This window comes from Heptranchias perlo, chromosome 16, assembly GCF_035084215.1.
Source record: "Heptranchias perlo isolate sHepPer1 chromosome 16, sHepPer1.hap1, whole genome shotgun sequence".
In the NCBI taxonomy this organism is placed as follows: Eukaryota; Metazoa; Chordata; class Chondrichthyes; order Hexanchiformes; family Hexanchidae; genus Heptranchias; species Heptranchias perlo.
In genome coordinates, this window is record NC_090340.1 from 11161881 (window position 1) to 11176077 (window position 14197).

The 14197-nt window shown below is 58.4% G+C and overlaps 1 protein-coding gene across 1 annotated transcript in view; it reads right to left on the reverse strand.

The window, feature by feature from the left end:
- Positions 1 to 14197, reverse strand: part of vac14 (vac14 homolog (S. cerevisiae)) — a 296601-nt gene that overhangs the window by 86957 nt on the left and 195447 nt on the right. The window lies entirely within an intron of this gene.

Genomic DNA, 14197 nt, shown 5'->3' on the forward strand with positions numbered 1-14197 from the left:
TGGAGCGAGGGGGCCGGGGAGACGGACGGGGAGCGAGGGGGCCGGGGAGACGGACGGGGAGCGAGGGGGGGGGGGGGGGAGACGGACGGGGAGCGAGGGGGGGGCGGGGGGAGACGGACGGGGAGCGAGAGGGGGGGGCGGGGAAGACGGACGGGGAGCGAGGGGGGGGGGGGGGGGGGGGGGAGACGGACGGGGAGCGAGGGGGGGGGGGGGGGGAGACGGACGGGGAGCGAGGGGGGGGGGGGGGACGGACGGGGAGCGAGGGGGGGGGGGGGGGAGACGGACGGGGAGCGAGGGGGTCGGGGGAGACTGACGGGGAGCGAGGGGGTCGGGGGAGACGGTCGGGAGCGAGGGGGTCGGGGAGACGGGACGGGGAGCGAGGGGGTCGGGGGAGACGGACGGGGAGCGAGGGGGGGTCGGGGGGAGACGGACGGGGAGCGAGGGGGTCGGGGGAGACGGACGGGGAGCGAGGGGTCGGGGGGAGACGGACGGGAGGCGAGGGGGTCGGGGGAGACGGACGGGGAGCGAGGGGGTCGGGGGAGACGGACGGGGAGCGAGGGGGTCGGGGAGACGGACGGGGAGCGAGGGGGTCGGGGGAGACGGACGGGGAGCGAGGGGTCGGGGGAGACGGACGGGGAGCGAGGGGGTCGGGGGAGACGGACGGGGAGCGAGGGGGTCGGGTTGGGGGGGGGGGGGGGGGAGAGACGGACGGAGAGCGAGGGGGCCGGGGGAGACGGACGGGGAGCGAGGGGGGGGGGGGAAGACGGACGGGGAGCGAGGGGGCGGGGAGACGGACGGGGAGCGAGGGGGCCGGGGAGACGGACGGGGAGCGAGGGGGTCGGGGGAGACTGACGGGGAGCGAGGGGGCCGGGGAGACGGACGGGGAGCGAGGGGGCCGGGGAGACGGACGGGGAGCGAGGGGGCCGGGGAGACGGACGGGGAGCGAGGGGGCCGGGGAGACGGACGGGGAGCGAGGGGGCCGGGGAGACGACGGGGAGCGAGGGGCCGGGGAGACGGACGGGGAGCGAGGCGGCCGGGGAGCGAGGGGGCCGGGGAGACGGACGGGGAGCGAGGGGGCCGGGGAGACGGGACGGGGAGCGAGGGGGGCCGGGGAGACGGACGGGGAGCGAGGGGGCCGGGGAGACGGACGGGGAGCGAGGGGGCCGGGGAGACGGACGGGGAGCGAGGGGGCCGGGAGACGGACGGGGAGCGAGGGGCCGGGAGACGGACGGGGAGCGAGGGGGCCGGGAGACGGACGGGGAGCGAGGGGGGGCCGGGGGGAGTCGGACGGAGAGCGAGGGGGCCGGGGGGGAGACGGACGGGAGAGCGAGGGGGCCGGGGAGACGGACGGGGAGCGAGGGGGCCGGGGGAGACGGACGGGGAGCGAGGGGGCCGGGAGACGGACGGGGAGCGAGGGGGCCGGGGAGACGGACGGGGAGCGAGGGGGCCGGGGAGACGGACGGGGAGCGAGGGGGCCGGGGAGACGGACGGGAGCGAGGGGTCCGGAGACGGACGGGGAGCGAGGGGCGGGACGGGGAGCGAGGGGGCCGGGGAGACGGACGGGGAGCGAGGGGGCCGGGGAGACGGACGGGGAGCGAGGGGGCCGGGGAGACGGACGGGGAGCGAGGGGGCCGGGAGACGGACGGGAGCGAGGGGGCCGGGGAGACGGACGGGGAGCGAGGGGGCCGGGGGAGGACGGACGGGGAGCGAGGGGGCCGGGGAGACGGACGGGGAGCGAGGGGGCCGGGGAGACGGACGGGAGCGAGGGGGCCGGGGAGACGGACGGGGAGCGAGGGGGCCGGGAGAGACGGACGGGGAGCGAGGGGGCCGGGGAGACGGACGGGGAGCGAGGGGGCCGGGAGACGGACGGGGAGCGAGGGGGCCGGGGAGACGGACGGGAGCGAGGGGGCCGGGGAGACGGACGGGGAGCGAGGGGGCCGGGGAGACGGACGGGGAGCGAGGGGGCCGGGGAGACGGACGGGGAGCGAGGGGGCCGGGGAGACGGACGGGAGCGAGGGGGCCGGGAGACGGACGGGGAGCGAGGGGGCCGGGGAGACGGACGGGAGCGAGGGGGCCGGGAGACGGACGGGGAGCGAGGGGGCCGGGAGACGGACGGGGAGCGAGGGGGCCGGGGAGACGGACGGGGAGCGAGGGGGCCGGGGAGACGGACGGGGAGCGAGGGGGCCGGGGGGGGAGAGACGGACGGAGAGCGAGGGGGCCGGGGGGGGGGGGGGGGGGGGGAGACGGACGGAGAGCGAGGGGGCCGGGGGAGAGACGGCGGAGAGCGAGGGGGCCGGGGGAGACGGGCGGAGGAGCGAGGGGGCCGGGGGGGGGGGTGGGGAGAGACGGACGAGAGCGGGGGCCGGGGGTGGGAGACGGACGGGGAGCGAGGGGTCGGGCCAGGGGGGAGACGGACGGAGAGCGAGGGGGCCTGGGGGGGAGACGGACGGAGAGCGAGGGGGCCGGGGGAGACGGACGGAGAGCGAGGGGGTCGGGGAGGGGGAGAACGGACAGGGAGCGAGGGGGCCGGGGAGACGGACGGGAGCGAGGGGGCCGGGAGACGGACGGGGAGCGAGGGGGCCGGGGAGACGGACGGGGAGCGAGGGGCCGGGGAGACGGACGGGGAGCGAGGGGGCCGGGGAGACGGACGGGGAGCGAGGGGGCCGGGGGAGCGAGGGGGCCGGGGAGACGGACGGGGAGCGAGGGGGCCGGGAGACGGGGGAGCGAGGGGGCCGGGGAGGACGGACGGGGAGCGAGGGGGCCGGGGAGACGGACGGGGAGCGAGGGGGCCGGGGAGACGGAGGAGCGAGGGGCCTGGGAGACGGACGGGAGCGAGGGGCCGGGGAGACGGACGGGGAGCGAGGGGGCCGGGGAGACGGACGGGGAGCGAGGGGGCCAGGGGGGGGAGTCGGACGGGAGAGCGAGGGGGCCGGGGGGGGGAGACGGACGGAGAGCGAGGGGGCCGGGGAGACGGACGGGGAGCGAGGGGGCCGGGGAGACGGACGGGGAGCGAGGGGGCCGGGGAGACGGACGGGGAGCGAGGGGGCCGGGGAGACGGACGGGGAGCGAGGGGGCCGGGGAGACGGACGGGGAGCGAGGGGGCCGGGGGAGACGGACGGGGAGCGAGGGGGCCGGGGAGACGGACGGGGAGCGAGGGGGGCCGGGAGACGGACGGGGAGCGAGGGGGCCGGGAGACGGACGGGGAGCGAGGGGGCCGGGGGAGACGGACGGGGAGCGAGGGGGCCGGGGAGACGGACGGGGAGCGAGGGGGCCGGGGACGGACGGGGAGCGAGGGGGCCGGGGAGACGGACGGGGAGCGAGGGGGCCGGGGAGACGGACGGGGAGCGAGGGGCCGGGGAGACGGACGGGGAGCGAGGGGGCCGGGGAGACGGACGGGGAGCGAGGGGGCCGGGGAGACGGACGGGGAGCGAGGGGGCCGGGAGGAGACGGAAGAGGAGCGAGGGGGCCGGGGAGACGGACGGGGAGCGAGGGGGCCGGGGAAGACGGGAGGTGAGGCGGGGAGCGGACGGGGAGCGAGGGGGCCGGGGAGACGGACGGGGAGCGAGGGGGCCGGGGAGACGACGGGACGAGGGCCGGAGACGGACGTGGGGACGAGGGGCCGGGAGACGGACGGGGAGCGAGGGGGCCGGGGAGACGGACGGGGAGCGAGGGGGCCGGGGAGACGGACGGGAGCGAGGGGGCCGGGGAGACGGACGGGGAGCGAGGGGGCCGGGGAGACGGACGGGGAGCGAGGGGGCCGGGGAGACGGACGGGGAGCGAGGGGGGAGGGGGGAGGGGCGGGAGAGGGGGGGAGGGGGGGAGCGAGGGCCGGGAGACGGACGGGGAGCGAGGGGGCCGGGGGGGGGAGAGACGGACGGAGAGCGAGGGGGCCGGGGGGGGGGGGGGGGGAGACGGACGGAGAGCGAGGGGGCCGGGGGAGAGACGGGCGGAGAGCGAGGGGGCCGGGGGAGACGGCGGAGAGCGAGGGGCCGGGGGAGAGACGGGCGGAGAGCGAGGGGGCCGGGGGGGGGGGGGTGGGGAGAGACGGACGGAGAGCGAGGGGGCCGGGGGTGGGAGACGGACGGGGAGCGAGGGGGTCGGGGCCAGGGGGGGAGACGGACGGAGAGCGAGGGGGCCTGGGGGGGGGAGACGGACGGAGAGCGAGGGGGCCGGGGGGAGACGGACGGAGAGCGAGGGGGTCGGGGAGGGGGAAACGGACAGAGAGCGAGGGGGGTCGGGGGAGGGGGAAACGGACAGAGAGCGAGGGGGTCGGGGAGGGGGAAACGGACAGAGAGCGAGGGGGTCGGGGAGGGGGGAAACGGACAGAGAGCGAGGGGGTCGGGGAGGGGGAAACGGACAGAGAGCGAGGGGGTCGGGGAGGGGGAAACGGACAGAGAGCGAGGGGGTCGGGGAGGGGGAAACGGACAGAGAGCGAGGGGGTCGGGGAGGGGAAACGGACAGAGAGCGAGGGGGTCGGGGAGGGGGAAACGGACAGAGAGCGAGGGGGTCGGGGAGGGGGAAACGGACAGAGAGCGAGGGGGTCGGGGAGGGGAAACGGACAGAGAGCGAGGGGGTCGGGGAGGGGGACGGACAGAGAGCGAGGGGGTCGGGGAGGGGAGACGGACAGAGAGCGAGGGGGTCGGGAGAGGGGGGAGACGGACAGAGAGCGAGGGGGTCGGGGGGGAGGAGATGGACAGAGAGCAAGAGGGTTGGGGGGGTGGGGGGGGGAAGGAGGAGACCGACAAGGTGAGGGGGAAGACGAGAGATTGTGATGGGGGAGTGGGGAGGAGAGAGATCGCGGGATGGTGACTTACTCCTATCTGCACCTGATGCCCATACTTTGAAGCAGAGGTTTCTGGGTAGCAGTGAGGAGTAGGGCCTTTTGCCATTCTTGCCCCCTCCCTCCCCCAGTTACAGAGACCTGCTGTCATACTCCCACCATTGTGTCGGCTGAAATTCAATGGAAATGCTCCTATTACACAATCTCGTTCCATCGCTGCCAAATCTGCCCTGTTTATTCACGTATACATTTGGCAAAAAAAAGGCAACTATGCACTTTGCAGATTTACACACATGCAGTGGCTCTAAGGCCCTAAATGTTACTCGTGCCGGCCTGGCAGGGACCGTTCCCAATGGTGGGAAAAGCTCTGTACAATGGTAAAAGCCCATTGCCGGGTCAGTATCAGCATCAACAAACAAAGAGCAGGCTGGAGCTCGGGATCTTTCCCGTCCTTACGGGAACTCTCCCGTCTGCACGGCTCAGCCTCACTTCAATGCTTAACAAAAATCACAGAAAGAACATGGATTTAACATTAATTCTCCTAAGGGTTTGAATCTCATGAGTAGCGCTGTTGGCAAGACTCCTCTTTAAGGAGTCATTTTGTCATGAACATTGTTGCCTCTCAGGCTAAGTCTTGGAGCTGGAAGATTAAACCCAGACGACAGTAAGTGGGATTTCATAAAGCAAGCTCCTGATTTACTGCAAAACAACTAAAACCCTGAATAGGTGGCAGGTTCACACGAGCCAGAATTTGAAGTAAAGTCTAAAAATAAATCTTAAAAAATTGATTTGGACAGGGTATTTATATGCAGCTCAGTAAGCCAGCAGTCTTTTTAGCACCTGTCTAATGCCAAATGCCATCAGTAACGTAATGTACTCGAGTTCATTAGCTGAACACTAATACCCTTCAACGCCTCATTCTGAACAGTAATTATCTTCTCCATCAAAGGCACTTCTTTTACTATCAATCCCAATTTGGAAGCAATTTTCTCATCTCTGCGGCACCCTCTTCCTCACTAAACACGAGGTGTGAGTTAGAAGTGGGGAGGAGTGAAAAAGACTTGCATTTATATAGCACCTTTATTGACCTAATAGAGATCTTTAAAATTATGATGGGGTTCGATCGGGTAGACCTAGAAAAGATGTTTCCACTTGTGAGTGAGTCCAAAGCTAGGGGACATAAATAGAAGATAGTCATTAATAACTTCAATGAAGAATTCAGGAGAAACTTCTTTACCCAGAGAGTGGTTAGAATGTGGAACTCGCTACCACAAGGAGTAGTTGAGGCGAATAGCACAGATGCATTTAAGGGGAAGCTAGATAAACACATGAGGGAGAAAGGAATTGAAGGATATGTTGATATGGTTAGATGAAGTCGGGAGGGAGGAGGCTCGAATGGAGCATAAACACTGGCATATATCAGCTAGGCTGAATGGCCTGTTTCCGTGCTGTAAATTCTATGTAACCTTCGCACATCTCTCAGAAGCATCTAAGAATTCTTCACTTTCAATTTATTACTTTGAAGTGCAATGTAGGCAAATGTGGCAGCCATTTTGCACACAGTAGTGCACAGACACCAACATCGTGAATACCAGTTAATCTGGTTTTGATGGTGTTGGTTGAGATGCAGGGACAACGTCCTGCTCTTTGAACAGTGCCGTGGGATCTTTAAGCAATTATCAAACAGCAACTTGCGTTTACATGGTGCCATTGAAAAACGTTCCCGCGGCACAATCAGACAAAAATAGACGGCGAGATAAAGGAGCAGATATTAGGAGGGGGCGAGCTTGGTCAAAAAGATGCCTTTTAAGGAAGGTCCCAGTGGAGGTGGGTTTTAGAGAAGGAATTCCAGAGCGTGTTGCCTCGGCAGCTGAAGGCATGGTCACCAATGGTTGGTCAAAGTGGGAGGGGGAATGCACAAGAGGCCAGAGTCTGAGAAATGGAGAGTTCTGGGAGGGTTGTAGAACTAAAAGAGGTTACAGAGATGGAGTGGGGCAAGGCCATAAAGGGATTTAAAAATAAGGATGAGAATTTTAAGTGAGGCGTTGAGGGACCAGGCGCCAATGTAGGTCAGCAAGAATGATGGTTGAGCAGGACTTGATGTGGGATAGGATATGGGCTAGAGTTTTGGATGAGCTGAAGTTTACAGAGCATGGAGAATGCAAAGTTGGCCAGGAGAACATTGGAAGAGTTCAGTCTGGAGGTGACAAAGGTGTGGATAACGGTTTCAGCAGCAGATTGGCGGAGGAAAGGGTGAAGGCGGACAATATTACGGAGGTGGAAGTTGGCGGTCTTGGTGATGGAGAGGGCATGGGCCAGAAGCTCAGCTCAGGATCAAACAGGACACCGTTTAACTGGAGGAAACTGCGGCTCATTGAAGACTGGATGTTGGATAAGCGGTCTGACAACACAGAGGCAACGGAGAGGCCAACTGGGTTTCAGTTCAAAGTCTCATCTGAAAGGCGACACTTTGAGCAATGCAGCACTCCATCAGCACCATTAAGGATCAGTGTGGGTTATGCACTCAAGTCCTGGAATGGGGCAAATTTGCACCTGTGTCACACAGGTGAGTAGGGGTGGAGTGGGTCAATGTTTGCACTGCAGAGTGTACTTAGAGCAGGCAGACTGACTGTGACCAGTCACTTCCCAATTGGGGGAATCCTTCAGCTCCACGATTAAACTAGTTCGGAAAGGCACACGTGTACTTCTGTTTACTTTTACAAGGACTGTAGCACAGGTGCCCATTGAAGTGTAGGAATTGCTAGACGATAAAAGACCAAAGTCCATCCAGTTCGCCTTTTACCATCCCGCAGTCACATGATGCAATGATAATGGAGTTGATGACTAATCACAGCAATCAATCTCTATCAATGAGTCTACAACAGACCCAGACATGACGTGAGGGAAATCCCAGTGGTGGAGAGCTTTGGGAAGCTTAGGTCCAAAGTCACCTGTTCCTCCCAAGCATGGTCCACATACTACACGTTACGTCTCAAATTACTTATATACTGTATCCCAAAATGTTATTTTCTGAAAGAAATCTATCTAATATGTATTTCAATGAATTAATACTAACTATTTCCACCGTCTCCCTTGGGAGCCTGGTCCATAGATTGCAGAAACAATATTTGTGAGTGAGTGGCCAGATTAGTCTTAAACTTACCCCCCTTTCAAGCGCAGGTTGTCCTGCACCCTACATGTGCTCAGCACTGACAGAGGGACTCTTTTCAGGACTCCTCCTCTTCCAGAATGACCCATGCTGGTTACAGCCCTCCTGTAACTCCACACCCAAACATCCATTCATCACAGACAGCAAACTAGTTTACTACAGAAGCATCACCAAGCCTAGATATCTAGAGCTATTACTGGATAGTGACAAGGGGAGAAAATCAGTGGGGGGGGGGGGGGGGGGGGAGGAAAATAAATCGAAAGCCACACAAACCTTCCGTCCCTAAAATGCAAAGTTAATGAAATGCTTCACCCTAGAACCAAACAATTACCAAAACGAAGGGGTGATAGACATTGCCAACCCTGCACCATCGAGCAGGGTTATTGTGGTGAAAAGCTGGTAAAGGACTACATTTTCAGATTGAAAGTGATCTAAGCCATCGGTGTGGGTCAAATGGTTTAATTCGAAGAGAATGGCTTGCAGTATCGAACAGTCCGGTTGTATCTGGTTCTGAATGAACTCTGAAGCGTGTATGGAAATGAAGTCGAGCAGGTGAGTCGAACTGGAACAAACTCTCAAAACCCAAGTTTGACAACTCTGAAGTAGGCCTTCACCTGAAACGATACCCTGCCTTTTCTCTTCGCAGATGCTGACCGTTTTAGTTTCACATTTGCAGTGTGTGCCATTTGCTTTTACCTTTTATTGATTCTCCTTCCTGCCGAATGCATCGGCTCCTCTTTGGAGGAGAGTTCCACAGGCGCTGGTCGCCTACATCCAGGTATCTGGGCATGACGTATGAGCTTAGACAGCGAGCGTCAGTGGAGTAATCAACCACCTGGGCCCGCGTACACATTCGACAACACGCATCACTACCTCACACTGTCAATGGAAATCATGGCTCCTTTTCCGCTCTCTGGATGAGATCAACTAACTCACCACAGACCAGAGAGCAGCTAACTCACCACAGACCAGGGATCAAACCATGGGACCATCCTACATTATAGCTCAGCTTCTCACTGCTTTAACCAGCTGAGTCACGGGGAAACCATAACCCGATGGGATGATGCTCTATTGACTTGGCCTGCCTTACATTAACTACCTCCTGTGAGTGGGAAAAGAACACTCTATACAATAAATACAAACCAGCTAGGCTGCTTAAAGGGCACTTCCTTTATCAGACGTTTCCTACATTACAACAGTGACTACACTTCAAAAGTGCTCAATTGGCTGTAGAGCACTTTGGGACGTCCTGAGGTTATGATAGGCGCGACACAAATGCAATTATTTCTTGGTCTTTTCAGACAGCTCATTTGTGTATGGCTAGTTCAGGGAGCACCTATTTACTTTATGGATGAATTTCATCTGGACTTCACTCTGCAGTTGTATCAAGCATCTTGGTTGCCTTCCCGGATGCATTGTGCTACCCTCACCTTGCAGTCCAGGCCTGGCCTGCAGACATCTCCATGGATTGTTTGGCTACCGTCAATGAGGTTTTTAAACAGGCAGAAGATGCATTCACCTGGGTGGTATGACACCCCTCCTCTTGATATCTCCTGGCACACATCACCATCACAAGACCACCTAGCAAATTGTCAAGTCTCACAGAGTGGACACAGTGGCAAGTGTATAAATGGACACACGCACACCTATTGTATAAATATGCACACCATCATTATTTTCTGGCTTAGGATTCCAATGAAATAGATGCTGCAAAGTCAATACCTTGGTGAGACTAAACATACTCCCTTCTCCTCACATGACGTGAAGCTGTACCCACAACTATGTGCCCACAGTGGTTGTGCTGATGCAGGGTGTGGGCCTAAATGGTAAACTATGACTGGAAACATTGAGAAGCTTATGGGAGTGGTTTGAGGCTGGAGCACAATACGAGGTGCACCCAATAACCAAAAAATAATTCAAACTTTTCTCCATCCCATTTAGGATTTAGGAACTCCCTCATTGGGCAACAACCTTCAGTGCCCCCTGTAGATACTGAGGTTTAATACTGATGAGAACCAGGTGCGGCTCTGCATTGGTGCGAACTGTGCAGTGCAATTGGAGCGCAAAGCTACCCAACCCCAACCCTGCAAGACCACACCAGGAGTCAGTCTCACTTCTTCAAACAGGACAACTACAGATTGCGTGTCGGGCTGCCTTTTTAAACTCCCATTTCCAATATCAGCGGAGAGGCAAGAGCGCGGTCATCAACCTCAACAAGAGCGCTCAGAGCTCCCATTTCTATGGCCAGTAACAATAGGTCTGCAGGCTCCAGGTCTCTCTCAGCAGGTACTGGTACCAAACTAGCACCGTAGCAGAGCGATCTCCCCCCGATTCCTCATTTAAAATGGTCCAATTGATCAGTGAATCAGAGAGATCGCAGCTCATATACCCAGAATGCCCAAGTTAGAGCTGCATTTTCAGCCCAGTTTAGTCGGTAGGTTTTAGACAGTTCGAACATATATAATGTGTATAAATTTTGAGTTGTACGAATATATCACAAGTGATGGAGGAAATTTGCTCCCCAGCACTGGGCTGGCTCTGTGATTTTAATTAGAACAAACCGCTGCTGCGAGAGACTCAATAAATCAAGCTGAGCCGTGAATGACTCGTCTGTAGGAAGCTGCGATGCCATCCCTTCGCGCCTGCAGCCATCGGCAGGCACTGAGCTGGAAGAGCCGTTGCCCGGCAACCAGGCCCTGGCTGAGGAGCGCTGCTCTGTATCCCGGGAAAAGGAGATGGTTGTGAGCAAGACGACGGGACAAGGAGATGAATGGCTTTCTACACGGTAAACAGAAGCTCCAAAGGAAGGACTCAGAGCTGAATGGAAGAATCAGAATGGGGGAGCGTGGGGGTCTTGGAATGCAACTGAATTAAAAAGGCATAATATTCAACATTAACCAAGATTTTGTGCTATTATTCACCCTATTAATATGCATGAAGATGCACCAAGCGAATAAACATGCACAGTGCAGATAAAATACATCCGATGATTTCAATTATTCAACACAACAATGTTTCTCCTCTTTCACTGGCCTTAATACACGAGTGCAGTTGCCCTCTTGCTCTGGAGCTAATTTTAGACCAGGACAATTGGCCTCAGCGCCTCGGGGCGAGTGAAAACAAATTTCAGTCAGGGTTTTCCCTCCTCCATACGTGTGCAAGGACAGGATCGGGCTGGGCTGTGATACTCGACATTGCTGGGCTGCTGGCACAATGGAATCATACCCAGCAACAGTAAGCACCTTCAGAATAGGGGACAAAGCAAATCATCGCCCTCTACTGATTCCCCCAAAATATCCCCCCCCCCCCCCATTTTATTAATGTGGTTCCGCAAGATATTTCTTCCATCATGAGATCCGCCATCCCCTTCCTGTTAGATGTTATTGCAGGAGAGGAGCAAGTCACTGCAGGGTGTTTGGAATGTCACAAAAACACATGAAAGCACCAGAAATGGAGCTGGAACTTTTCCACTATCAGGAATCCTGCAATGATTCTCAACAGTACAGTATTAGACAGTGGAATTAGCAGACAGCACTTCCATTTCTAAAACTTGGCTTTAAATCCAGCTAAACTGAAGGTATGAAAGTCTCTCCTTTATGCCAGCTGCAAGGGTGACCTGCTTTTACAGAACAGAGCAAAACAGCACAAAATCCAGCACTAAGCACGCAGAATCACTTAGAAAAACCACAGGGATGGCTTGTCTGGGTAATGGAAATATCTGAGTCATGCAGTTATACGGGTTGAGTGCTCTCTCTTCTTTGGGTTATGGCACTGAGAGAAGGGGAGGGGCTTGACCTAGTATCGATAACTCTGTTTGACCTGATCTAGGTGTCCTACTGGATACATTCCTTTTAGGGCATTGGGAGCAGTTCTGAGACAGGGGTATGTATGGACGAGCTACCCCTCAATGAGGCTGGGCCCTATGGCCTTCCTGGGAGACTAACATTTGCTGTGAGGGAGGGTTTGAACTCATATAGTGGGGGGAGAGGGAACATGAGGAGGAAGCATAAAGGTAAGCAAAAGGGAAAGAGATAAAATAAAAATAGGAAAGTTAAAAAGACCAGATAAAGAGGAGGAAAAGAGCCAATCTGCCCATAGACAGGTTTTGATTGTGTGTATGTCAAGCACGAAGTGAATAAAATTGCTGAGCTAGATTACAAATCACTATTCTGGTGGGGGAAATAATATATTGGGGGATATATAGGTCTTGGGCAATAGCGCAAAACAGGCGATAACGAATTGCAGCCAGTTTTGCACTCCGCCCAGTTTTTGAAAAGCCTTCTCTGCTCCAATGGAAATCATCCCAGCAGCTCACGTCTCCTCTTACAACCAGAGTTCGCCATCCTTGGTATTATCCTAGTTAATCTACACTACAGTCTCTGTGGCTTTAAAGTCTTTTCTAAAATTGCAAATAATAAAGAACGAACTTGCATTTCTATAGCGCCTTTCACGACCTCAGGACACCCCGAAGCGCTTTACAGACGATAAAGTGCTTTTGTAGTCACTGTTGTAAGGTGGGAAACACAGCAGCCAATTTGCGCACAGCAAGATCCCACAAACAGCAATGTGATAATTGACCAGATAACCTGCTTTTATTTTTAAAGTGATGTTAGTTGAGGGATAAATATTGGCCAGCACTCTGGGGAAAATCCCTCTGCTCCTCTTCAAAATAGTGCCGTGCGATCTTTGCTGCCCACCTCAGTTTAACATCTCATCCGAAAGACATCTCCCTCCAGACAGCCCCTCCGACGGTGCGGCACTCCCTCTCGGTACCGCCCCTCCGACGGTGCGGCACTCCCTCTCGGTACCGCCCCTCCGACGGTGCGGCACTCCCTCTCGGTACCGCCCCTCCGACGGTGCGGCACTCCCTCTCGGTACCGCCCCTCCGACGGTGCGGCACTCCCTCTCGGTACCGCCCCTCCGACGGTGCGGCACTCCCTCTCGGTACCGCCCCTCCGACGGTGCGGCACTCCCTCTCGGTACCGCCCCTCCGACGGTGCGGCACTCCCTCTCGGTACCGCCCCTCCGACGGTGCGGCACTCCCTCTCGGTACCGCCCCTCCGACGGTGCGGCACTCCCTCTCGGTACCGCCCCTCCGACGGTGCGGCACTCCCTCTCGGTACCGCCCCTCCGACGGTGCGGCACTCCCTCTCGGTACCGCCCCTCCGACGGTGCGGCACTCCCTCTCGGTACCGCCCCTCCGACGGTGCGGCACTCCCTCTCGGTACCGCCCCTCCGACGGTGCGGCACTCCCTCTCGGTACCGCCCCTCCGACGGTGCGGCACTCCCTCAGTACTGCACTGCAGTGTCAGCCTGCATTTTGTACTCAAGTCTCTGGAGTGGGACTTGAACCCACAACCTCTGACTCAGAGGCGAGAGTGATAGCAACTGAGCCAAGGCTGACAGCTGTACTTCAATTATGGCCTGACTAATATTCTGTACAAATTTATTATTTCTCTATTAGAAATGCATAGAAATTACAACACGGAAACAGGCCATTCAGCCCAAGCACTCCTTATCAACGTTTACCCTCAATGTGAGCAAATAGTCCTAATCACATTTACCCACCCCGTTCCATATGCCTTCACCCACCTATCCAATCTAATTTTGAATGTTGACATAGTTTCTGCCTCAACCACTAACCCTGGAAGTGAATTCCAGTGCACCGTGAATTCAGAACACCACACCCACATGGGGCCAATTTGGATATTCGCAGCAAATGTTTCATTCTGCATTTTCCCAATTGCACAGATAAAAGACACCTCATTCCTGTGTGCAACATGGCACACAACAGATGCCAACGCAACTGCGAGAAACTTGCAGCAAGCCATGGATTGGAATGGTGAGACTGATAACCGTCGCAAGCTGGGTAATAAACGAACATGTTATGTAAGCTTAAACCAATGTAGTGTTAAGGATTCTATTACATCGGGGGTGGGTGCAGCCAATGTTATCTGCACTTCCTATTGCAAACAACCCAACCTTTGGAGAACTGACGACATTGCAGACCCATGGAAATCTGACAAAGGATCAGACTTGCTGCAAAGTGAACTGGTCCTGGGTGTTTCCGTTCTCAAGCAGTTGGGGTCTATGGAGACACTCAGACAATGAAGCAGTCCGTGCCCGCATGCAGCAAGACCTGAACAACATCCAGGCTTGGGCTCATAAGTGGCAAGTAACATTCGCGCCAGACAAAGACCATTCCAACAAGAGAGAGTCTAACCACCTCCCCATGACATTCAATGGCA